The sequence below is a fragment of the Pavona decussata genome, unplaced genomic scaffold (genome assembly GCF_977016875.1).
Source record: "Pavona decussata unplaced genomic scaffold, jaPavDecu1.1 SCAFFOLD_426, whole genome shotgun sequence".
Taxonomy (NCBI): Eukaryota; Metazoa; Cnidaria; class Anthozoa; order Scleractinia; family Agariciidae; genus Pavona; species Pavona decussata.
The window spans coordinates 287,501-310,884 of NW_028145783.1; the positions used below are offsets into that span (position 1 = coordinate 287,501).

The 23,384-nt window shown below is 41.9% G+C and overlaps 1 pseudogene; it reads right to left on the reverse strand.

Moving 5' to 3' along the window:
- Positions 1-3,183: 3,183 nt before the first annotated feature.
- Positions 3,184-4,178, reverse strand: LOC146450763 (uncharacterized; annotated as a pseudogene).
- Positions 4,179-23,384: the final 19,206 nt, after the last annotated feature.

Here is a 23,384-nt window from a genome sequence, read left to right on the forward strand (position 1 = left end):
CAGACGTTAGGAGCTTGTAAAAGCAGGAATAGCGTGATAAGAGGGACTTTAAACTATCTTCTTGTACCATCATGTGAACTTGAGCGTCCTTCTTCTTCAGCTCGTGATCTTCCTCAGGCAATTCTGGGATTTCGTCAGGTAGCCTTGGCCACTCATTTTCTTCTTGACCTAGAAACGATGGTCCGTTGAGCCAACACCGTAACTTCGCAGTTTCAGCAATGGTGGCGTAATCTGCTGGGTTGCACAGCAAATGAACATGTCTCCACTGGCACAGGAAAGAGGCGTCGTGGATCACTGATAGTCGGTTCGCGACAAACGTCTGAAACCTTCTTGCTTCATTCCTGATGTATTGCAGCACGATCGTTGAATCCGTCCAGAATACTGTCTTGTGTATCGGGAGATCGAGCTGTTCTCTATGATAAATTTATGTAGCTTGACAGAAACCACTGCCGCAGTCAGTTCCATCCTGGGAACGGTGATGGTCTGTAAGGGAGCAACACAAGATTTGCCCATAAGCAATCCACAATGGATCCTTCCCTTGTCATCTACGAGGCGAAGATAGGATGCTGCACCATATCTCTCCTCTGAATCATCCAAAAAGTGATGAAGTCGAATGCTCTGGAGCACTTCAAATTCTTCAGGCTTGGAGCAGCGCAGCCAGCTGAAAAGTTTAAACTTTGGAAGATCATCTACCCACGCTCTCAATTTAACCAGTGTTCCGTTCAGAACAGTCTCATCCCAACCAAAATCGAGTCTGCACAGCTCCTGTATGAGTACCGTGGCTGGCAATATAAGAGCTGCTGCGAATCCGAGAGAATCGTAGAGGCTAGATATCAGGGACAACATTCCTCTCCTGGTGTCAGGAACTGGTTTCTCCTTAACCCATTGTCTCCTACACTGGCCAAAACCAGGCGTCCCTTGCGCATTCTCCGTGTGTGAAACTTGATACGTTCTCCCTCCCCTCCTGGGGTTTTTTTCGTCCTGAAAAGGTCACAATAGCTAGTAGAATGATAAACCAATCAGAATCTGTCTTTTGCGCATATTTTAAGGCATTTTAGGGGGTAGGGGAAAGAATCCTTCTGAACCTACCGCATGGACCTGAGCAAAATTACAAAATGGTGCCGCACGTGAATCGGTCCTGAAGTTTCAAGACATGTTTTTTTCATCTTTTAAAGCAAGTACATCTTTTTTTAAGCTCACAATGGAAAGGAATAACCGTGAACAATAATCTACCGCCAAAAAAGAGAACTCGGAGGGAGGCGTTAAAAAACAGCGAAAAGCCGTTTCACGTTGTGATCTCTTCAATTTCCACACCGCTACCGAAATATGGCTCAAAAGTTAAAACCGAACCGCGGGCTTCAAACGGAGTTTATAAGACCAGGACAATGGTGACGACACGGTAAATGTTTTCCAATGTTGATTTGCTTTTTACAAATAGTTTAAGTAATGATTTGAGCCAGAATTCTGTAACTTCTGTAATTTTCATCGGAAACATGCCCGAATTTACTGCGAGTGATCGCCTTGTACAAACACGAAGCATCTTCAAATTTTACATGCATGTTTGCATGCACGCCAAAAAACTGAAAGTTTTTTACCTCTAATAGCAAATGTATTAGTTATTTCAATAAAAGGTTTTATTGGAAAAGCTTTTTGTTTATTTTTGTGTCTTTGTCAATTCATATATTCGATTGAGAAGCGACAGATGCGTAATCAAGGACAATTTGCATAAGCGGGTTGAAATTTGATGTGCCAAAGGCAACATGCCGTGAATTTTAGCAATATTTGCGTTCAAGTGTGTTTTTTGGCAAATGATTAATAGGTAACCATATTATTTAGTTGGAAAACATTTGTTTAATCATTTCAGTTTAATATGCAGTTAATTTTGGAAGCCAAGAATATTTATTTATCTACTGGGCATTTTGACGAGTAAAATCGCTTTAGGAAAAAGGTAATTTATGCGAAAACCATCGAAACACGACAGGAGTCAAAGGGTTAACATGAAAACTAAGCGTGTCTGCTTCCACGTGCCACTGGGTGCCCAAAGCACGGTCAATAGGCAGGTCATCCAAATCCAGGTTAGCAACGAACGGTGCTCTCGTATAGGCCAGAATTTGTTGAGGTGAAATCCTCCTCTGGCCAATAGCTGTACAAGTTGGCTCGCAAGTCTGGATGCTTCAGGAACTGTCGCTACCGATTTTAAACAATCATTGACATAAAAGTTACGGTTCACAGTGTCAACGGTTTGAGCAGCGATCTCCCAAAATCTCTTGCTGTCTTCTTGCTTGCTTGCGCTGCAGGGGGAGGATGTTGCCCCAAATAGATGTACCAGCATCTGATGGTCCACTGGGATCTTGCACAAGTCTCAGTCTTCCCACCAAAGGAACCGCAAAGCATGGCAGTCATCGGGTGCTACACGAACCTGATGGAACTTCTGCTCCACATCTGCTCCACATCTGCCATTAACGCAACCGGCTCTCGCCGAAATCTGAGCAACAAACCAGTAAGGTTATTTGTCAGGTCTGGGCCCTGAAGCAATTTGTTGTTTAGTGACTTATCGCCGAATCGTGCCGCACAATCGAACACCACTCTAACTTTGCCAGGCTTATGCCCATTGGATGAGTGGGTGGTGAGGCAAATACCACAGCGGTTTGCCAGCAGGATCGATCTTATCATCTGGAACCTTTCTGGCGTGGCCTCTCGCGGTGTATTCGTCAATGGTTTTGCAATATTTCTCCATCAAGGACGGATCCTTGTGAAATCTCTTTTCTAGCAAGTGAAGCCTGCGCAAAGCGACACAACAATTATTCTTTAGACAAGGAGGCTTGTAACGCCAGGGTAAGGCCATCTGATAATGGCCGTCTACCAAACGGGCTGAGTTTTCCAGGATGGCAAGGGTTTGGCGATCCTCACTGGACATCGCTAACTCACTACTTGCTAGAGATTTGCTGAATTCTGCGTTGTACATCCTTCTGAGCTGACTCGACAACATTTCCTGGCTCCCTCTTATGAAATTAACTCGCCCTTCCTTAGCTGTTGAGGAGCATAGGTTTCAATTTCTGGACCACTATCACCACCACGAACTTTTACTGGAACTATCTGAAGGCTAACACCAGATCTTCTAGATGCGATAGCAGCACACTGGGCTCCTTTACCGACCCCACTGGCGTTCTAGAATCTCTCTTCCTAGGAAGTCTCTTGAGTATTACCACAAGCTGTTAACTTGACACCTTCAATTGCAGTTGGCGGTCGATAGAAAAGGTAATGATGATGTTTTCCACAACCACTGAAAAGGCACGCCCTTGCCGATCTACATCGTCTGGCGAGATGATTTTCTCTTAGGCAGTTAGCACAAAGTCTTCCTTTCATCACAAACTCTTTCCGTTCATCAAAGGTCTTGTCTCGAAACTTGACGCATCGTTGCAGAATAGACAAGAGGAGGGCGTCGCTTGCATGCTCGTACCTTGGGCAACAGGTCTGACTGTGGTTCGGCAGGCTGACTGACTCTCTGAGGCACGTTTTCCATAAGTTGACTGGATAGCAAGAGTCGTCATGCAAGCAGGAGCATAACCACCTGATCTTTGTCTGGATTTAGCTTTACTTTCTCCTTCTGGCCTAGCTCCCACCAACTTGCCAAACGTAGTGTTTGCCACAGTTGCTCTTTTCTCCACGAAGCCAGCCAGGTGAGAGACTTCCAGTTCAATCCAGGCCTCGATCAGCTTGTTTGATTCCTCAGCAAATATAGCTTGAAGATGAGTTGGAAGCATCATGACAATCATCTTAAGTGTGTCCATGGAATTAATGTCAGCCTTGTAATGCATATGTTCTGAGTTTAGGGAACAGGTCTTCATGTCACAGGCCAGTTGAGACAACTTCTCGGATTCCCACATGCGGATTTGAGGTCCTTTGACAACTTTGTCAATGAACGCTCTCACTATTGTATGCTTCTGACCGAAGTTCTTACATAAGATCTCTTTCGCCTCACGGTAACCCTTTTCAGGTGGTAGCATCAAACAGTTCTCTGTAGCATCCTTTGCAGCACCCTTGCAATACTGTATTAGGTAACTAAGTTTTTCGTCATCTTCTTTCACTCTCCGATCTACATTTACATCAAAATTCTTGATAAACCGAGGGTATTTCCTCGGGTCGCCATCAGAAAAGATAAACTCTCTTTTGGCATCTCAAATCTTCTCTAGTCCAGAGGCCATCAAACGTACTGCTTCGTCTTGGCGTTTCATTGCTTCCTGATGCAACTTTAAAATATTCTGTATCTCTGAGGCATTGACTAATTCTTTGGATTTGCTAGCAATGTCGCGGCTTGCAAGAATTTTCTCAGGCTGGAGAAGCGGGGTTGGAGCTGGTCTTGGCCGATCATTCTCATACGAAGCAAGATATCTGTCAACTGTTTCGTATAATGTCTGCTTGGGAAGAGAGGGAAGAATTGGAGGTCTTTTTCCAATATCGCCGCTGTCACCACTTTCTACAGACAACTCGATCTGTGCTTGTTCAACTTCCACGCGTGCATTCAGGAGCTGTCTTTCCATCTCAAGCTGTAGCCTTTGCTTTTCCAGATCATGCTCCATTGTCTTCAACGTTTGCTCCTCTTCGAGTTTCTTTATTTTCAATTGAGCAACTGCAAGCATCGTCTTCGACAATCTACTAGTGCTGGATCCACACGAACCATAAGAACAACATCTGGTGCAATTTTTTGTGGTGTTTCAGATGGAAGGTCGCGTGGGGTCACGGGCGGAGTCTTGCGCGTCAACTCAGGTGGAGTCTCAAGTGAAACCTCCGGAGGAGTCTCGCGTGGAAAGTCCCACGTGGAAACTTGGGTGGAGTTCCGTGTAGAAACTCGTTTGAACTAGAAACACGTGCCAATCCTGTATCAATAAAGGCAAGCTGCCTCACAGAATTGATCCACTTCATAAATTCTACATCGAAGAGGTCCTTCTCTTGGCCTTGCAATTATAATAACGCACAGTTCTTTCCTGTTCTTCTAAATCTGCAAGTTTATGTAGTAAACTTTGTACCACCGCCGTATATCGCAAATAAATCATCCAGGGCACTCTTTTTTGACACGATTTGACTAGGAGATCCTGAATTGGAACATAAGAATCTGATATTGCTGTATGCTTTCGTTAAATGTCGTTTGTATGCAGAAACGGATCCTCGTAGTCGCCTAACTTTTTCTGAACGAACGCCTTCTTCGTCCAACAAAGTGTTAAGTGCCGTAAGGCGTGTACTTCACATCTCGTCATCTGCAGCCGTTGTTGATGTAGTCATAAACGAATAGGGTTTGAAGAATCAATAAGAACCAATGTAGGTGCTAAATGAACCAGCGCTTACTACAAGATCATTTTATTACGGGAGTCACCATAAGATACTCGCTGTACAGGAAACAGAAACGGCCTGTCCCAGCTTGACACGGTTCTAAAGGGAAAAATGACATGACAATAAGGAACGATATTGGGGAATAGGTTAAGAAGGCCCACAACGTCCTCAGTTTTCACTTTCACGTTTTTTAATCACAGTTTTTTCTCCTACAAAATAATCCACCTCTCACTGGTATCAATCGAGCGAACCCTAATCTATGGCACACCTTGAATAAACAAGAGCTGATTGGCTAAAACGATATTGCTGACAGAAAAATAACAAACATACTCTATTTCACAATAACACGTTGAATAACGTGATCTTTGCCATTCAGATAAAAGTAAACGCATCAAAGATTGGCACTTAATAAACATTTAAAGCCCTATGCTATTATCGAGTTTCCGACACACTCCCCCATGTGCTTTCGACAAGGAAGTACATGTAAACAAAGGAGACTGCTTCAACCTAAGTACGCTACAGAATTTGAAAACGAAGAAAAGTCTTAAAGAACAATGATTCCATTGTCCACAGTGTTCATGTTGAATTACGGTTCATTGTTCTTTGAATGTCACTAGGCTTAATCACTTGAAATCATAACAAAAAAGGTTAATGGACACGTCCTTAATGTTCTGAAAGTTTTTTTTTCTTTTGATTGCTCGTCCTGAGGGAGTTCTGGTTTCACAGTTCTCACGGCTCTGCTTCCTGAGCAGCATCCACAATACAGTCTTGCTGCGACTGCCGCATCCCGCCTTGTCCGAAAGGTTTCGGCCTCAGGATTCAACCTTGCATCTGTTCTGTTGCAGGACAGCTCTGTTCCTTAGATATGGTTTCTCGATGTGGTAGGCATTTAGCTCTGGGAAGCTGCTCGGCTGAAGGTGCAGCCTGTAGCTTGGAGTGAGTACTGGCAATTTGACGTCCTCTTCCAAATAACTCAGGGGACGTCCATTCATGGCAATTTCAATGTCAAGCACAATGTCTGATAATTCGCCCCAGGATAAGGTTCCGTTCCCCACTGCTTTCCAGAAGACTTGAACATGCCTATCAGCCTCTCAAACTGGCCACCCCACCAGGGAGCTCGGCTAAGGTTGAATCTCCAGGCTATTTCCAGGTTTGAAAGGCAGGTGTGAAACTTCTCATCTTTCATGGCTTTCCTCAGCCAATCCGCTGCTGCTTTAAACGTGCTTCCATTATCTGAGTAGATTGCACAAGGGCGTCCACATCTGGCTATAAACCCTTTCAGACTAAGCTCGGAAGTAGATCGAGGTACACCCCTCTCGTAAGACCGCAGGCGTACAAGGCTAGGTAGGCTTTACCTTCCATCTTCTTTGTCACCTGATACTTTATGGGCTCAGCAAAGTCAACACCAATGGTTTCGTAGGGTGTCACTCCTTAAGTTCTGGTCGTTGGTAGATTGCCTTGCGGTGGGGACTGGTAGGCTTGAGCTCGAATTCTCTTGCAACCCCAACAGCTTTTAATGACCTTCTTGGTAAGATTCCTCAGGCGAGGGATCCAGCGAGTCTCCCGAACTTTGTCATTGTGAGTGTAACTCATCCATGAAGGGTCACTACATGCGCTCGTTGAACAAGCTTGTGCGTGAATGCGTTACCATCAGGAAGGTAGATAGGGTATGCACTGACGATTCATCCTCTACACTCTAGTATTCCGTTTTTGTCTGGTTGCAAGTTAAGCTGTAACTTGTCTGCTTTGAAATTCTTTGAACTTCTGCCTTCCTCTTGAGCTTGTCTGGTAGACCAGGTTTCCTGGTACTTCATTTCATCGGTGGTCAGCGGTCCATTCACTGTTCCTGGCTTCCGGTTTCTGGAATTAGTCGGGAACCTGGACACCCATGCGATCATGTGCAAGGCTTTTAACAGACTGTGTTGCTCCGTCAGCACACTGAACTCGTCTTCTGATGACAGGGCTGTGGCTAAGACTTCCTTCATCACTTTGGCTTCTGTGGTGGGTACGGTAACAAGGTCTGGGGGCCATGCTCTAGGATCACTGAGCCATGCTGGTCCCTTCCACCACAGTTGTTTCTCTTCTGTGACCGGTCCACCGCGGCTAGCAAGGTCGGCAGGATTATCTTTAGTTGGTACGTGTCTCCACGTAATGTCACCATGCCCTCTAATCTTTCGGACACGATTTGCCGCGAATTGCCTGAAGTCTCCATTCCCGCGTATCCAGTGTAGTGCGACGCTGCTAACGAGCCAACAGTGTAGGGAGGATACAGGAAACCCTTTAAGCACATCTTGTACGTTGCTTAGAAGATTCACGGCCAAGTGACCCGAGATTAGTTTTCGGCGAGGTATTGTCAACCCTTTCTTCGCCAGTCTTGCCTTTGCTGTGACGAGGCCCTGGTTTACTGAACTCAGCTGTTTGATGACGGCGTACACAGCAGCCGCGCCGCCCTTTCCGCTGGCATCTCTAAAGACATGAAGCTCAATGTTCTTAATAGGCTGTTGAGCACTCGTCAGTGCTCTTGGGCAGTTAATTTGCTGAGGTAAAGAACTCTCCCACTTCTTCCACAGTTGTACTAGCTCTGCATATAGCGGCGCGCCCCATAGGCATTTCTCTTCACAAGCCTCACGATATAGCAGTTTTCCTTGTAGAGTGGTAGGTGCAGCTAATCCTAAAGGGTGATAGATCTTAGCCAACGGACCCCAATTTCGTCAGATAACTTGTTCCACTTTAATCCCAGGAGTCCACACTGTCTAGATTGGGCGCCCAGCCGTTGCTTCGCGGAGCTTAAGTCGTCTTCATGCTCATTCACTGTAACCGGCTCCAGTTCTTTCGCATTGTCTTCGGGTACGTTATCCAGTTCCAGCTCTTTCACGTTCGAGTGCCACTTCTGCAAATGGTAAGTAGCTTGGGCAAATATCTCAGTTGTTGTGGCTTTCTGCTGTTTCACTTCTTCGGTAGTAGTTCCACCAGATAATGTCATCCACATATGGCTCAAGCTCAATCTCTTCCACGCACTTGGGATGTTCATCTCGGCAAGTGTTCAGATGCTGTTGGATCACACCTCCTAGCAGGAAAGGGGAGGGTCACAAGCCAAAGGGTGCTCAGGTGAATCTGTAATTCTGAATTTGCTGTGGAGCTTAGCTTCTAACCAATGGAACCGAAGAGGATCTCGGTCTTGTGCATGAATTCTCACTTAGAGAAAGGCTTTGCGGATATCACCAGCGAGAGCCACATGATGGAATCTTCCCTGCACTAGAACCTTCCAAAGTTTATTTGGGAGCGGCGGTCCAACCTCCAAGCAGTGATTTAGTAAAGGCGCGGAGCTATGGGCTTTGGCTGAGGCATCATAGACAACCCGCATCTTGGTCGACTCTACATTCTTCCTTACCACAGCTTTTGTGGGGTATGTAAAATTTTTTCCCACTGGCTGGCATGTTTGCCTCTTCCACAATTCCTTCGCACAGTTGGTCCTGGATTATCACTTCGTATTCGTCCAGTCGACCTGTTTTCTTTAGACGTTGTACTAGACTTCCCAGGCGTTTCAAGCTCCCAGATTCATTCGAAGGTAGGGGAGGGTGGTCTCCTTTCCAAGAAAGGCATGCTTCGTACCACCCATAAGGACTGCGTCTAAGCTGTTCACGAAACTCTGTGTAGACAACGCTCTAGTCACCACTAGGTGCCTCTTCAAGTCCAAGGACGTCCATTCTATACAGCTCTTTTTAATCGTTTGAGGCCGTTTGGGCTAGGAACATGCTGTCTAGGTCTGTTTCTGTCCCTGGTGACATGATGGTCCACCCAAAGCGAGTATATTCTGCCACTGGTTCGCCCATAGCTCCAGTTCTTTAGGATTCGCGGCTTTATTTGCGCAGTCACTTGTTCCAAGAATAACATGGACAGGAAGCATCTTCAAGTCTGTGTCCTCCATTTACACTCTCTTCAGATGTGGGTACTTGCTTATCATTACCGCATAATTTGGGTTTTCAACAGACACATTAGGCACGGTCAATTCTCATCACGCTCAGTGGAATGGCATACTTTTCTTCCGTGTCGCTCGCTTGGACGTTGAAGATCTTGCTTCGTTTTGTAACCACTCCCACGATGGTTTGAATATGGCGTGTGTGGGTGCGTGTTGGTCTCAGCTTCAGCCTATCTAAGAAGTATCCAGAGGTGTAAGAAAGGGTTGCGCTGGTATCCAGTAGTGCTCTTAAGGTTACGCCATTCACTTTGACAAGAACTATAGGATGGCAAATCTTCTTCCCGTCTTGTGTTGCTGTCAATGCGACTCCAGCATTATTTCTAGGCTGACTTACTCTTACTTGTCTGTCACAGATAGACGAGTGGTGCTTTTGCTTGCAGTGTACGCAGGGAGCTATACTAGAGCAGTTGTTTGCTCTGTGTTTGGTCCCAGTGCAGTTAAAACAACCGTTTATTCTGCAAAATTTGACGGCGTTTGGCAGGCGACGTGATTTTATCGCACTCCGAAGATCTGTGCGTCACGCAATCACAATAAACACATGCGTGTCGTGCTGGTTTGCGTTCTTGCAGAAAAGGGTTAAGACCATTTTTCCTAATACAGGCCTTATTCTTTGGCCATGAAGAAAGAAGGACTACTGCTACTGCTTGCATATGGTGCAGTTTGCTTTGAGCAGAATTTTTCCCCTTCAATGTTGTGGGGTTTGGGAGTCAAATGGTTTAACTGACTGTTAACCAATCAAAAGAAACTACATCTTGACTGCCTCCTATCCCAGATTCCCTTAGGGTCATTTCTAGCTTTCTTTGACAACAATAGTCTGATTCATTGCTTCGTCTTTGCCATCAATGTCTTTGGGTTATAGTGTTACAAATGCATTAAAACTAGCTGACTGACACTGTCACCCTGGGGACCGGGTATATGCTCCTGATTAGCCCTAAAAAATTGTTAGCCACTTTATTTCAATTTTTTGAGAGAGTTATTGTATTTTCAAGTGAAAAAGAATAGAAAAAAAAACTTGAAGAAAACAGAAAATAAAAAAACCTCCTTGAAGGGACTCGAACCCTCAATCTTCGCCGCTAACAGTCAGCCTTCGAGTCCCCAAATACGATATTTGGTATTAGGGAACACTTTACAGCAGCGAACTCAATCATTTCAAGATGGCTGCCCATCTGGGAATCAGGGTTGTTGTTGTTCAAGAGACGATTTGAGTCAGTAACCGCGAAGCAGAAAAATTATTCACGTTATAAAAAGAAAATAATTGTCAAAAGAGTTATAGCATATTACAAAAACAATTTGTTTTTAGCGTTCGACGCCTTTTATTTTCGGAGCTCGCAAATTTTACGGGCCGATACAATTTACCGCTTCTCTCTAGATCTTGCAAGATGGAAGAAATTTTCAAAAGAGTCCTGCAAAACAAAAAGACGACAACAAGTTTTATTGGGGCCGTTTTTCAAGTCGACGCGATCAAACATTTGCGCCAGTGTCTGCAAGGTGGAACTGATGTACAAGATGTCAACATCAATCAACGGGCTAACCACCAATCGAGACGGAAAGATGGGCTTACTTTTGAAATCTGACAGGTTGCGAGCTGTCAGAACCTTCAATCGATTGTGCCAAGGTTGGGCTCATTTTGTGAGAGAATTCTTGGGCGTGCAGTTGTTCAGCTCTGAGTTTAATGAATTTGCGGAGATTTTCGCTACACGAGGAGTCAAATCTGCCACGTAACAGCAGGACATCCGACATTCTTTTATTTTGAGGGTGGAACAAAGAAGAAAAGGACAAGTTTGTAGAGGGAAGAATGGGAATTCTTAACTGTAGCTGCGGACGCAGAAGGTGAGACTAATGAGTTTTTAATGCCAAAAAGAACCTTACGCTCAAAACTTTGCATGAAAAGTGACATTAATCACAGAAACCGTAAGTTTGAAAATCAAATTTGGTTTGGAAAATTCAACTTTGCCTTCAACACTTGCCGCCGCTCTCTCGCTTACGTTACTTGCCTTTCATCAACTCTATTAACTAGGAAAAAATTGTCAGTCCAATTTTGTCTTAAATTAATCTATTTATGAAAGTGGAATTCCCAAACCTTTGTCCCTTGGAAATCAAGTTGGTGTGGAGTGAAGGTGTGAAAAGTAGAAAGGGGCAACGCAACGCCAAAAGACAATGGTGATGACACACGCATTTTTAAAAATAGCTTTCCACAACGCAATTTTGGTCTTGCGAAAAGTTTTTGCGCTCCTGACATGGTCAAATAAGTAAATTTCTCAGTTAGTTTTTAACCCAAATTCCTGCTAGAATCGTAAAGTAAAAGATTTGATTCTTCGTTATTTATAGTCAGTCCACCGGGTAAGAATCTTTTTGAAAGTGCCAGACTTTCTCAATGCAAGCTTGAATTTCAAATACGCTTAGGCCCAATCTCGTACCCACAGTCCTCAGGCTTTTTGGTCCGCGGGGCGGCGCCAGGAGAGACTCTGGGATAATGGAAAAATATCATTTTTTTGATTGGTTGTCTGCATAACAATGGAAGACCGACAGGAAGTCCGTTGGTCCTTTGCGGAAGTTAACCAAACCGGAAACCCCCCTACCAACTTTCCTTGTTTTGGAGGGAGATTTGAAATGTCAAACTCGGAGTTTTGTAATTTTTATGTGTGTGTCACGGTTATTTTATTTTATTTTTTTCACACCAAAAATTAGAAACACTCCAATTCAAAGACAGGTTTTGAATTATGTCAGTGAAACAATTTCTAGCCGGCTAAACATCAGCCGTTTTATCGTAGGAAGTTTGCCACTACTGTCATATGACGGTAAATCACGGCAAAATGCAAACAGCTTAAACTGATTATTGTTGCTGTTGTAAAAAATTATTTTCGGAAAATATTCTATCAGTCAGTTTGGGAGAAAAAGCGGTAGGAGAACGAATTGGTGAAGCCGTTCGCAAGTATGGAAACATTAAACGTAAGAGAGAGGACATTGGTGTCGTCAACGTTCTGAATAATTTGAACATGTTATTTACTAGTGAAGGTTATCATGGAAAATAGAGAAGTTCTTTAACATCTATAAATTTTGTTGTGGATAAAAATTTGGAGATGACTGATCTGTTGTGGAGTGAAGTCCATCTCAGGTTGCCGTTTCGATTAATTCCCTCTTGGTTTTGCCACAAGGGAAACGCTGAAGACATCTCCAGATGATCAAACGCTGCACACGAGAGCAAAAGTTTCACTTTTTTCAGTCACGGCCCATTGCCAGTTTGCCAAAGAAAAAAATTCAGAAAAAATTCCCCCTTTCAGGCGGAGGTAATGGTGTGTTGAACATTTTTCTTAAATTTTGAGAGATTATGTTTTGAGAAATTTTGTCAGATTTTTTTCTCACTGTTCCATATTCCATGCAAAATAAGAACAATTAGTTATTTGTCCTAAAAAGTGTATAAGGCCGTGGTTTTAGGTTACCTTCAGATGAAAGTTTAATCTCAAATGTAATAGTACAAACAGATTTGAAGTTTACTTTTACAGTATAGGCAGTTGAGAATAAAGACTTGTTGCCTGTTACTCACAACCATCTTCTCTGCAAGAAAGTCAACACACTGTGACAGTGAAGAGCCACCCAACTTGACCAGTCAAAAAACAGGTGTAGATAATACTGAAGCCTAAAGCTGGACTTCGAAATACAGAAGTACCTTAAAATCTTTACATTTATTTATTTCCCACACGTTCACAGACAAACAAATAAAATAAAAAAAAAAAAAAAAAAAAAACTCAAGTAGTGGAGAGGATCAGGCTCAATAAAAGATACCATGAGGCTTATGAATATTAAGCCTCCCCAATCTTAAAAATATACAAAAGTTATTACATAATATATTGCTTGGAGTTTTTTTTATAACTAAACAAATAATGTACACTGAGTTTAAAATAAAGATGGCAAAAATTTGAAGGTAATGATAGTTTAATTGTACTCTGTTAATGTACTGTACATTAATATGTAAGTAAAAACAATCTAACTTTTTTAAAATATTATTTTTCCCTTCATCTGACAAAACATACAAATACTCCATATTTGAAGAAGTATGAGACAAGGAAACTGTGGGTTCCCTTGTCGACAAGTGTGCAATCATGCCTAAAGTACCAGTTGTTGAAAAAAAAAAATAGATGAGCGGTGGTGTGACTTTCTGTGCTATATGTTATGAGGAAGAACACCAAGTCTTCCCTTAAAGGGTTCAATTGGGACTATATTATATTGAGGAGGTACAAGAGAAGGCCCTGCTCGATTTCATTCCACTGCAAGTGTACCCGTTGTACATAAACATGGAAGCCAAGTACCCCAAGTTTGTGTGGCATATGACCTGCAGATAATGCTTGCACAGCCTTGTGCAGAAAGTGACCACTTTCATCATAATTATATCCTTATCAAACACTCCACTTGTAATTGGTAAATTTACTGACATAATTATTTTGGCAGTGGATGGATTTTACTGATGCAGAATAATTTGGTGAAAACAACCCCGTCTATCATTTCTTCATGTAATATTCATTCATGTAATTATTCATGTAACTATTATTGCCTTATCAAACACTCCACTTGTAATTGGTAAATTTACTGACATAATGGTGAAAACAACCCCGTCTATCATTTCTTCATGTAATATTCATTCATGTAATTATTCATGTAATTATTATTGCCTTATCAAACACTCCACTTGTAATTGGTAAATTTACTGACATAATTATTTTGGCAGTGGATGGATTTTACTGATGCAGAATAATTTGGTGAAAACAACCCCGTCTATCATTTCTTCATGTAATATTCATTCATGTAATTATTATTGCTAGTAAATATTAGCAAGAAATTTGTGGTAGCCAGCAGGTTTAAGCGTAAAAATTATACTTCTCAGTGAATTGTACCGTTTATTGTTATTTTGCACTGATAATCAAAAGAAAAACTTTCAGACACTACAATACTAGCTTGCAAAAAAACTGCATTCAATATTTATTAAAGAGTGACAAGTCTATAAAATATATATGTTGAACATTCCAAGGATTCCAATGGGTCCTTTACTCCCTTCCCCTTCCCTGATAAGGGGTAACTAATAAAATTATGTGTAACCATTATCTCATCAAGTATGTAGAATTTTTAACTGAAGTATAATTTGTTAACAAAACTGTTAATTATAGAGTGATTATAGATGAAACATGAAGTTTTACAGTCAATGCTTGTTAGACCCTCCCCCCCCCCAAAAAAAAAAAAAAGAATTACTATTCAATCTATCTTATGGGTTAAAGAAACATCACTAGCCTTATTGTTTATTCTGCCAACCAGCTAAAAAGAAATTTGAAACATCTTTTTAGATATAGTTTTGTAACTGATGGTATGTATTCTAAATGATTTTGAATTATTATTTTGAATGTGTATTTCTATTGTTCTAGACATTTGATCAATGCAGCTGATAAGGCTTGGTCCAGTCCCACAAACATTATGCAATATGCTGGATGACTTACATTGTGGCCTAATAGACAATCAGAGCCCAGGAAGGGCTTGAAATAAGAGTCACGTTTGACAATTTTCAGTTTTAGTTTACAGCTAACATTATTGTCAAGGGACCACAAATTCCCACAAGTGCTGGATAATTTACACAGTTCAGCAAAGGTCTCACAACACTGTGCCAATCATTCAGGGGAGTTTGACAATAGTAATCATTTGTCGTCAAAGCAAGAGCTGCAAGATCAGAGAAGAGATTATATTATACAATTCAGCGGAGTGTTGGTTGAGTATAATACTTCCCTTGCCTAGCCTGAAGTCAATTAAACGTGTGGTACCAAATCACATCACCATCCAGTACTCAAAAGAAATGGCAAATCCTTCAGAAATTATCAATTTACCAGTAATGTGCCCTAATCAATCAGAATACATTAGGTAATGTGTGTCAGTATCTGAGCTATCTGACTCAGCTCTAAGTTAAAGTGTGCACTCCACAACCAGGTGATTAGTCAGGCGCCACCAAAATTATTTCAATTTATAATATAAACACAATTTCCCCAATCTTTTGACCCCTTCCCTGTGCTTCCTACACTGCACCCAAAATTACAAGAGAACTCACATAAGGTAGTTTTAAATTATTTTACCTTGATTACATGTATACAAGAACAGACTAAGGAGATTATATGCACGGTATAGAAATTTACTGACTAAATGAAATATTATAGTCAGGTTATCAACAGTCTCTCAACAATCACATTGTAACCAACTTACTGATGAGAGGTAGCATGATTACCACTCTCCATACAGTTCTCATATAATTACTCTGTGGTAAGGCGGAATAGTTAGTTTCAAAGCCAGTTGGCACAATTATCCAATCTCTGTTATACTACTTCATTTTATTTCTAGATACATTATTAGTATACCTGGGAGCAACTCTACAGCACTAAAAGCATGCAAGATGTGAACACTCTCTATCAGTTTTGCCAAAAGCTAGGCAAAAGGAATGTTTATTCAGAAAGAAAAACTTCAAAGCTGCTCTTGAATTCATGGCATGTATTAAATATGCTGATGTTGAAATTGTACTAGCTTGCACTCGAACACATATGACTTTCTTAAATTCACTTGAAGAAAAGTGTGCACACAATTCAGTCTAATAAAATTAACAATTTTTGGGACAAAAAAAAACTTAATTTACAACAGTAAATATTACTAATATTAAGAGGTGATTTAAATTATTGTCAAATGGTAACATGTATGTGTTCATTGAATCCCATTTGGACGTAAACTGTTAAGGGAAGGGGAGAAGGTAATTTGAACATAAATTCAATACACAGTCAGCCGCTCAGTTCTGTGAGAGGAGAAGTGATGGTTCCTTTTTATTTGTAAGTATAAACAGTAATAAAGAAATATGTTACTTGTCTGTTGTAGCAACGTCGAATCAAGTCCACCTTTCGCTCGCTCTTACATGAAAAAAAATCCAGTTGCTTTGATCCGCTCTTACGGGAAAAAAATCCAGTTCCTTTTGATCGATGATGGAAGAATCAATTTTGGCTTTCTCGAACACTTTCAAGGCCCGATAAAACCTTCAGGCCTAAGCACTCGTTTCCAACCATTTGACTTCCGTTTTAATCTTAAGCATGCGCACTAAGACCGGAATCCCACGTTTTCTGGGATAAGAAATTCCATTATCCCAGAGTCTCTCCTGGCGCCGCCCCGCTGACCAAAAAGCCTGAGGACTCTGGATACGAGATTGGCTTAGGCCTGGTTCATACGTCGAATCTCTGCCTTGTCGAATTCAATTAAACTAATTAAATTTGACAGAAATTCGACGTCTGAATGAGCTGCCGTACGTTCGACTGGCCTCGTCGCATTATTCGGGAGAAATGCGGCACCGATTCAAACGTCGCACTTCTGCCATGTTGAATCGAATTCAAACATTTACATATATTATTTTAATGTATTGAGCATGCGTAAATCAAGGGTGACCGTGCAAAACGGCGTCATGGCACCCGCGCGATACCATCAAAGAAGGAAGCTCATCTGAAGAAGACAAAATCTTTGCAGGAACCTACATGGAAGTACTGCAGGAGAGCTATTGCAGCTCTGATGATGGCATTGATGAAGAAGTGCACAGTAAGCAGAATATTTTGGTCACATGTATATGCGTCTGTTATATTGTATACTCTAGCTTTATCATATTTTCTGCTGACCTACAGACACTGCAGTATAGACTCTGAATAAAGTGCGGCACAAGTGCTACGTCTAAATCAACCGTCGCATTTCCGCCGCACTTAATTGAATTAAATTAGACACGGCAGAAATTCAACGTATGAACCGGGCCTTACATTCAATTTTTCCAAAGTTTATTTTCCACGTTCCTGGAGATAAAAATAACTGGACACGCATTTTTTTTAACAAGGCTGCTGTGTTAACAGAGGGTTTTGGTATCCAAGCCTACATTGAAAACTTCTGGCTTGGGCTTGCAGAGAGAAAGTCTAAACCATTGTGGCCTTCGTGTCGCACTACGCCTAGCGCTGAATGTTTGCTCCCGTTTTCTAAGTTTGATTTTTTTGCCGGGCGGTCCGATTTTTGAACGTAAAGAATGACATGAGCAGGTATTATGAGAAATCGACCGAGGTGTTCCACATTTGGAGAATTGTATTGCCAATATCAAAACGCTGTCGAGCCATACCTTCTGCAGAATAAGTACACGTGCTGGGGCGACGTTCAGTACAATGAAACAATGTAAGGTGGACGAAAAGACTCTTTATTTTGTTTTCATTGGCGTCACTGTTCATGGTGCCGCTTCTTGGTGTGTTCCGGGTCGGCCACCGAATGAACATGTTTCATATGGCGCAGAAGGTGTCTTCCTTGGCTTGTGACAAATGCACACCGCTCGCAGCGGAAGCGCTTTGGCAGGTAGAGCGCAGAAGCATTTCCCATCCTCTGCAAAAGATAAAAAAACAAGCAATCACTGGGGTGTCTACCACATTCAAATGCATAGATTCGCTTGCCAAAGGTGGGTGCTTGAGTCTCACCAGCATTCCATGTCAAACCTTGAATGACATGCTGGAGAACATCACTCGGCATACCATGCTCTGTTAACGTGCGCCATTCTTCTCTACTGCGTCAAAAGAGCGAGTGAAAAGCTGTGCCGGGAGTTCTGGTCTACTTACCCGCACAACACCAATTCCTTGCATCCCCCTGCTTTGTGTTGGGGAAGCCTGCCTCCTTTACATGGTTGTCACACTCGTCAGCACCACCAAGTTGAGTGCTGCAACCAGCAAAGGGGCAGGCAAATGTCTGGGGTAAGGTGCCCGCACTTGGTGGGATCCACCTTGATCGAGGGTTGCAGTGTGTTTCCCTTTCAGTCTATTGTCCCCATTTCCTCAGCAATTCTGGCACGTCTATGGTTCTGGTGCATGGCTAAAGTTAAAAAGAAAAAGATCTAGTTTGTATTGTGCAGGATTAACCCATTGCCCCCTCAGAGCGTGACGCGTGACATTATGCTAATTTCCTAGAAATTTTGGAGTAAACACTGCGTGATCCAAACGCTTGAAATTAACCATATGCGCAGTAGCACTATAGACGGGATCAGGTTTCAAAGCAAAGCTCATCCGAAAGAGGAGGAATTTTGCTGCCGGAAAGTGTAAAAATTTAATCATTTGATGCATGGACATATAGGACAGGGAGAAAAGCACAAATCAAATTAATTTTTTCTGTGTTTTACGTGCGGCAAGCTCTAAATATGAATAATTAGCGGCCGCATAAAACTGTTAAGACAGGTCATGTCAAGAACCGAAAATGGGTAAAATCACTGTTGTATACATCAAACATGAATTTTAACTGTATTTATTGGAGTTTTCTTGCAGATTCAAGGCCATTGAAAGGCAGGAAAGGATAAGAGAAGGAGAGAATGACTCGAGCCGCACGAGAACTCTTCGCGAAAAGCAAAGTACAAACGCATCGCATCGCAACCAAAAACTTACGCAGCGCAAGGAACGACAAAATAAACAAGTAGAGATTCCAAACAAGTTTTATTTACAAGATAAAGAATTCGGCAGCCAAAATGTGACAAATGACGCTAAATAAAAACTTAAATCGTGCCAAATAAAGGCCAAATTCGTGTGACCGGTCCAAACCAAAATGAGATTCAAAATACAATATTCTATACATCATTGAAAAACAATTCGCAGCCTGATTGCAAACTACTGAAACGTGTCACTATTAGTGGCCCAAGGTTATTTAACCAAGAAAAGATCTCAAATATGGATTAGGCCAAAATGCAATGAAATCATGATCGTATATCCTTTTGAAACTCACCGATAGTTCATAGAGCACAGCGACGTAGATGGGGACTCGGGTTATAAAGAATGCAATTTCAAGCCGCGTGGTATTCATGAAAGCAAGTTTTGCAGAGCGCTACACTACATGGTAAACACTGAAAAGTGGTCTCTACTGAACGTCACCCATTCAATTTTAAAACTGAAATGCTTCCCAATATTTTCTGGGGCGACCGCCAAATTATCAATCTTGCGGCGCTTTGAAAAGGCCCGTGAGCAGGCTCCTTAGTTGAATCGTTAAAATGCAAATATTGACTTATTTCCTCAAACCTGATCTTAGTCATTACCCTTTTGATACCCTGGTTGCCAAAAAAATCATCGTTAGACCAAAATGAAGCGTGAATTGGGCCACGATTATCCCCATGATCAAATTTATCCTGATTAAAGCCTTTAATTCCGCGCGCCTGATTTGATGAAAACTGGCAAATCGATTGCCTAACTCTTACTGCGCGTAGCGATTACTTTCCTCTAGAACTCTATCCCACAAATCGTCTCCTAAAAAATTTAAATTGACATCTAATTCGGAAGGATTATCTAAGGCTATGTTAGGATCAGACGCTGCCACGAACGAAGGAACTTGAACATCTGAGAGGTGAGCCGTCCATCTCGCTTCTTCTTCGTCGTCTGTGTCATGGCTTGGCTGTGGAACTTGGGCTTTCTTCTTGATCAGGAGCATCTTCTTTGTCTTCTTCAGCGTCTAGGCGCCCGAAATCTAAATCTAAATCATCGTCACTACTAAATCCACCCTCCCCAAACCCATCAAAGCTTTCTTGATCCCCCAAGTCCCCGAAAAGCGCCGCTACATCCTTATCATTTTTGAGCGCATTCGCCATTATCTTGCAAATTTCAATTACCTCGCGCGATGAAAAAATTACCGACCTTGCGGTGCTTGACATGACCTGTCAAAAACTGCGCAAAAGATGGCATTTGATTGGTTAACCATCTCTTTTGATCTCCATGACAACAAAAAAACAAAAAAGTTATTTTAAACGGGCGGTCTCGGGCATTTCAGGAAATTCGGGGGTTGTTGCGCACGGGCGGTTACAGGCGTTTGAGGGGTCAATGGGTCAACATCCTTCAATGTCTCCTGCACTAATGTCCCCGCTGTGATTCTCTCGACTCGGAGGGTAGGGCTCGAAAAGGAAGCCTGTTTCTTTTCTCACCTTTTTGGGTTACTGGGCCAAAAATATGACACTGAAGATCTCGCACCTCTTTCTCCACAAAGGCTTGTCACTTACAGTTACTGTAGCCCCAAGTGTAGGTTACCGGCTTGGGTAGACTTGGAGCCTGGGTCAGCCTCTGGGCATGCTGCTCCCGGTTCTTTATTTTACAAAACATCCTGATTGTCTGATGTTTTGTAGCCGCGATCTTCTTTACATTCGGCGGGTCCGCTCCTGATGAGGGAGAAAAACAAATTGTTATGAAGTTTGCTCATCTCACTGAATTGGTCTACCATCTGTTTGAGTTGTTAACAATTCGACGTAACCTAGTTATGGCATTTACCTTGAGCTTCTTTGTGTGCGGGAAACTCTGCCACAAACCTCGCCACCCCTTCACCAAACAACTCCACGGCCTCTTGCTCGGTGCGTACCTTCCTATTGGGTGGCAGAAGTTGATAATTATAAACCGAGAGGATGTCCCTCAGCCTTTGTTGTTTCTGCTCCGGTGTGCTCAAGTCTGATCAAGACAGGAGTTTCACGTGACTGATAATAAACAACTAATGTTGATTAAAGTGTTTCTACCTTCTTTCTCCGCTTGTTTCTTCTCTGTAACTCCATTTTCTTTAATAACCGTATTGTCTACTAAAATAATATTTTAAAAAAGTTTTTAGTGATGTTCTTTGGAAGGTTTAACTGTACCGTACATATGAAGAACTAACGAGAAAAAATTACTTATTCTGCATTTTTTTTTATAAGCTAGTTAGTCTCACCAACAGCGCTCTCATTGGGTTCTAAGCGTGCTACAGAAAAAAAAGAAATAAAACAAAGAAATGGAAAAACTAACTAAACAATTGGGATACTGCCTTAATTTTTCTTCAGGGAAATGTCCGAGTGCGTTCGCGGAGATCTAGAAATGTTTGCTTTAATACTCAGAAAAAAATAATCCCATACCTTTTTTGGGATCACCTTGTTTATCCCTAGAGAGAAAACAAATTTTTAGCTCCAGAGAAATGAAAACTTAACCATTAGGAAATTCAAATTCGTGTTAACCCTGAGGACTCTGGGTACAAGATTGGCAGTTACTTAAAAATTACGTGAACTTTACACCCCCCCCCCCCCCCCGTAATTGTAAGCTGCGCTCCCCTGAAAGAACTCCCACCTCTCTCTCGCCTACCTTTTCTCCCACCCCTACCCCCCCTTCCCCAACTCTTTCCTTGCTGTCTTTTGGGGCACGCCCGCCTGCGGTGCCCCACCTTCTTGCAAAACCAGCATTCTGAAAACAAAGTTAAAAAAATATATATACAGGCATTTCAACTAACGTTGTCGGTTCAAAGCATGAAGTTAAAAGAGAAGGCCGAAAATTTACATGGGATTTTTATGAATAAAATCATCAAAATAAGTCATGCCTGGAAAAAACAATAGGTTGTAATTAGCAGTAGAATGACCTGCACAGGAAGGGATGATTTTGATGAAATTATTCATTAAAAAATAATCCCACAAAACATTGCGGTCTTGTCTTTTAGCTTGATTTTAATCTGACAACGTTAATTGAAATAGCTGTATATTAAGATTCATCTTTCTGCATGTAAACTGAGTAGCTAAAATATATGGGTCTTGGATGATCTGGCTTCTAGAATAAACCCACCACCTAATTATTCCCCAAATATACACAAAGACCAGTGGGTGGGTTCTTAAATGTTCCACAGAGTTGTTAACAAACAAAGGTTGTAAGAGATGGCCTACAGTTTATCATCCTTATTGTGAAATGGCTATTTAAGAGTTAATTTACTTACTGTACTGTCCATGTTATGTTCTGTAATTCAGAAATAAAAGACAGAGTTGTTATTCATTTTAAGACTGTATGTTGGGAGAGATTTATTTTTAATCACTTCACTTGACTTACACTTTTACCTTCTTTTTCTCCGGAAGTTTTTCTCCGTTGTCTAAAGAATAATATCAAAAAAACATTTTTTAATCTTGTTAAGATGGTGTTAAACTGGATTAGTTTTTCGTCACTTCACGTGACTTTTAATGAACAAGTAATGATTTATTGAAGTGTTTCTACCTTCTTTCTCCTTTCGAATGTTTTCTCTATTGTCTCAAAATAACATAAAAAAACACTTTTTAATCGTCTTAAGATAAGACGCTCTCATTGGGTTCCAAGCGTGCTACAGAAAAAAAGAAATAAAACAAAGAACTGAAAAAACTAACTAAACAACTGGAATACTGCCTTAATTTTTATTTAGGGAAATGTCCCAGTGCGTTCGCGGAGATCTAGAAATGTTTGCTTTAATACTCAGAAAAAAATAATCCCATACCTTTTTTGGGATCACCTTGTTTATCCCTAGAGAGAAAACAAATTTTTAGCTCCAGAGAAATGAGAACTTAACCATTAGGAAATTCAAATTAGTGTAAACCCTGAGGACTCTGGGTACAAGATTGGCAGTTACTTAAAAATTACGTTAACTTTACACCCCCCCGTAATTGTAAGCTGCCCTGCCCTGAAATCATCGTCACTATTAGATCCACCCTCCCCAAACCCATCAAAGCTTTCTTCATCCCCCAAGTCCCCGAAAAGCGCCGCTACATCCGTATCATTTTCGAGCGCATTCGCCATTATCTTGCAAATTTCAATTACCTCGTGCGATGAGAAAATTACCGACCTTGGGGTGCTTGACATGACCTGTCAAAAACTGCGCAAAAGATGGCATTTGATTGGTTAACCATCTCTTGATCTCCATGACAACAAAAAAAACGAAAAAGCCACCAGGGTGAGGTAGAGAGGCGAAGAACCAGCCGCCATTTTGGACGGGCGCTCTCGGGCGTTTCAGGAAATTTTGGGGTTGTTGCGCACGGGAAGTTACAGGCGTTTGAGGGGTCAATGGGTCAACATCCTTCAATGTCTCCTGCACTAATGTCCCCGCTGTGATTCTCTCGACTCGGAGGGTAGGGCTCGAAAAGGGGGCCTATTTGTTTTCTCACCTTTTTGGGTTACTGGGCCAAAAATATGACACTGAAGATCTCGCATCTCTTTCTCCACAAAGGCTTGTCACTTACAGTTACTGTAGCCCCAAGTGTAGGTTACCGGCTTGGGTAGACTTGGAGCCTGGG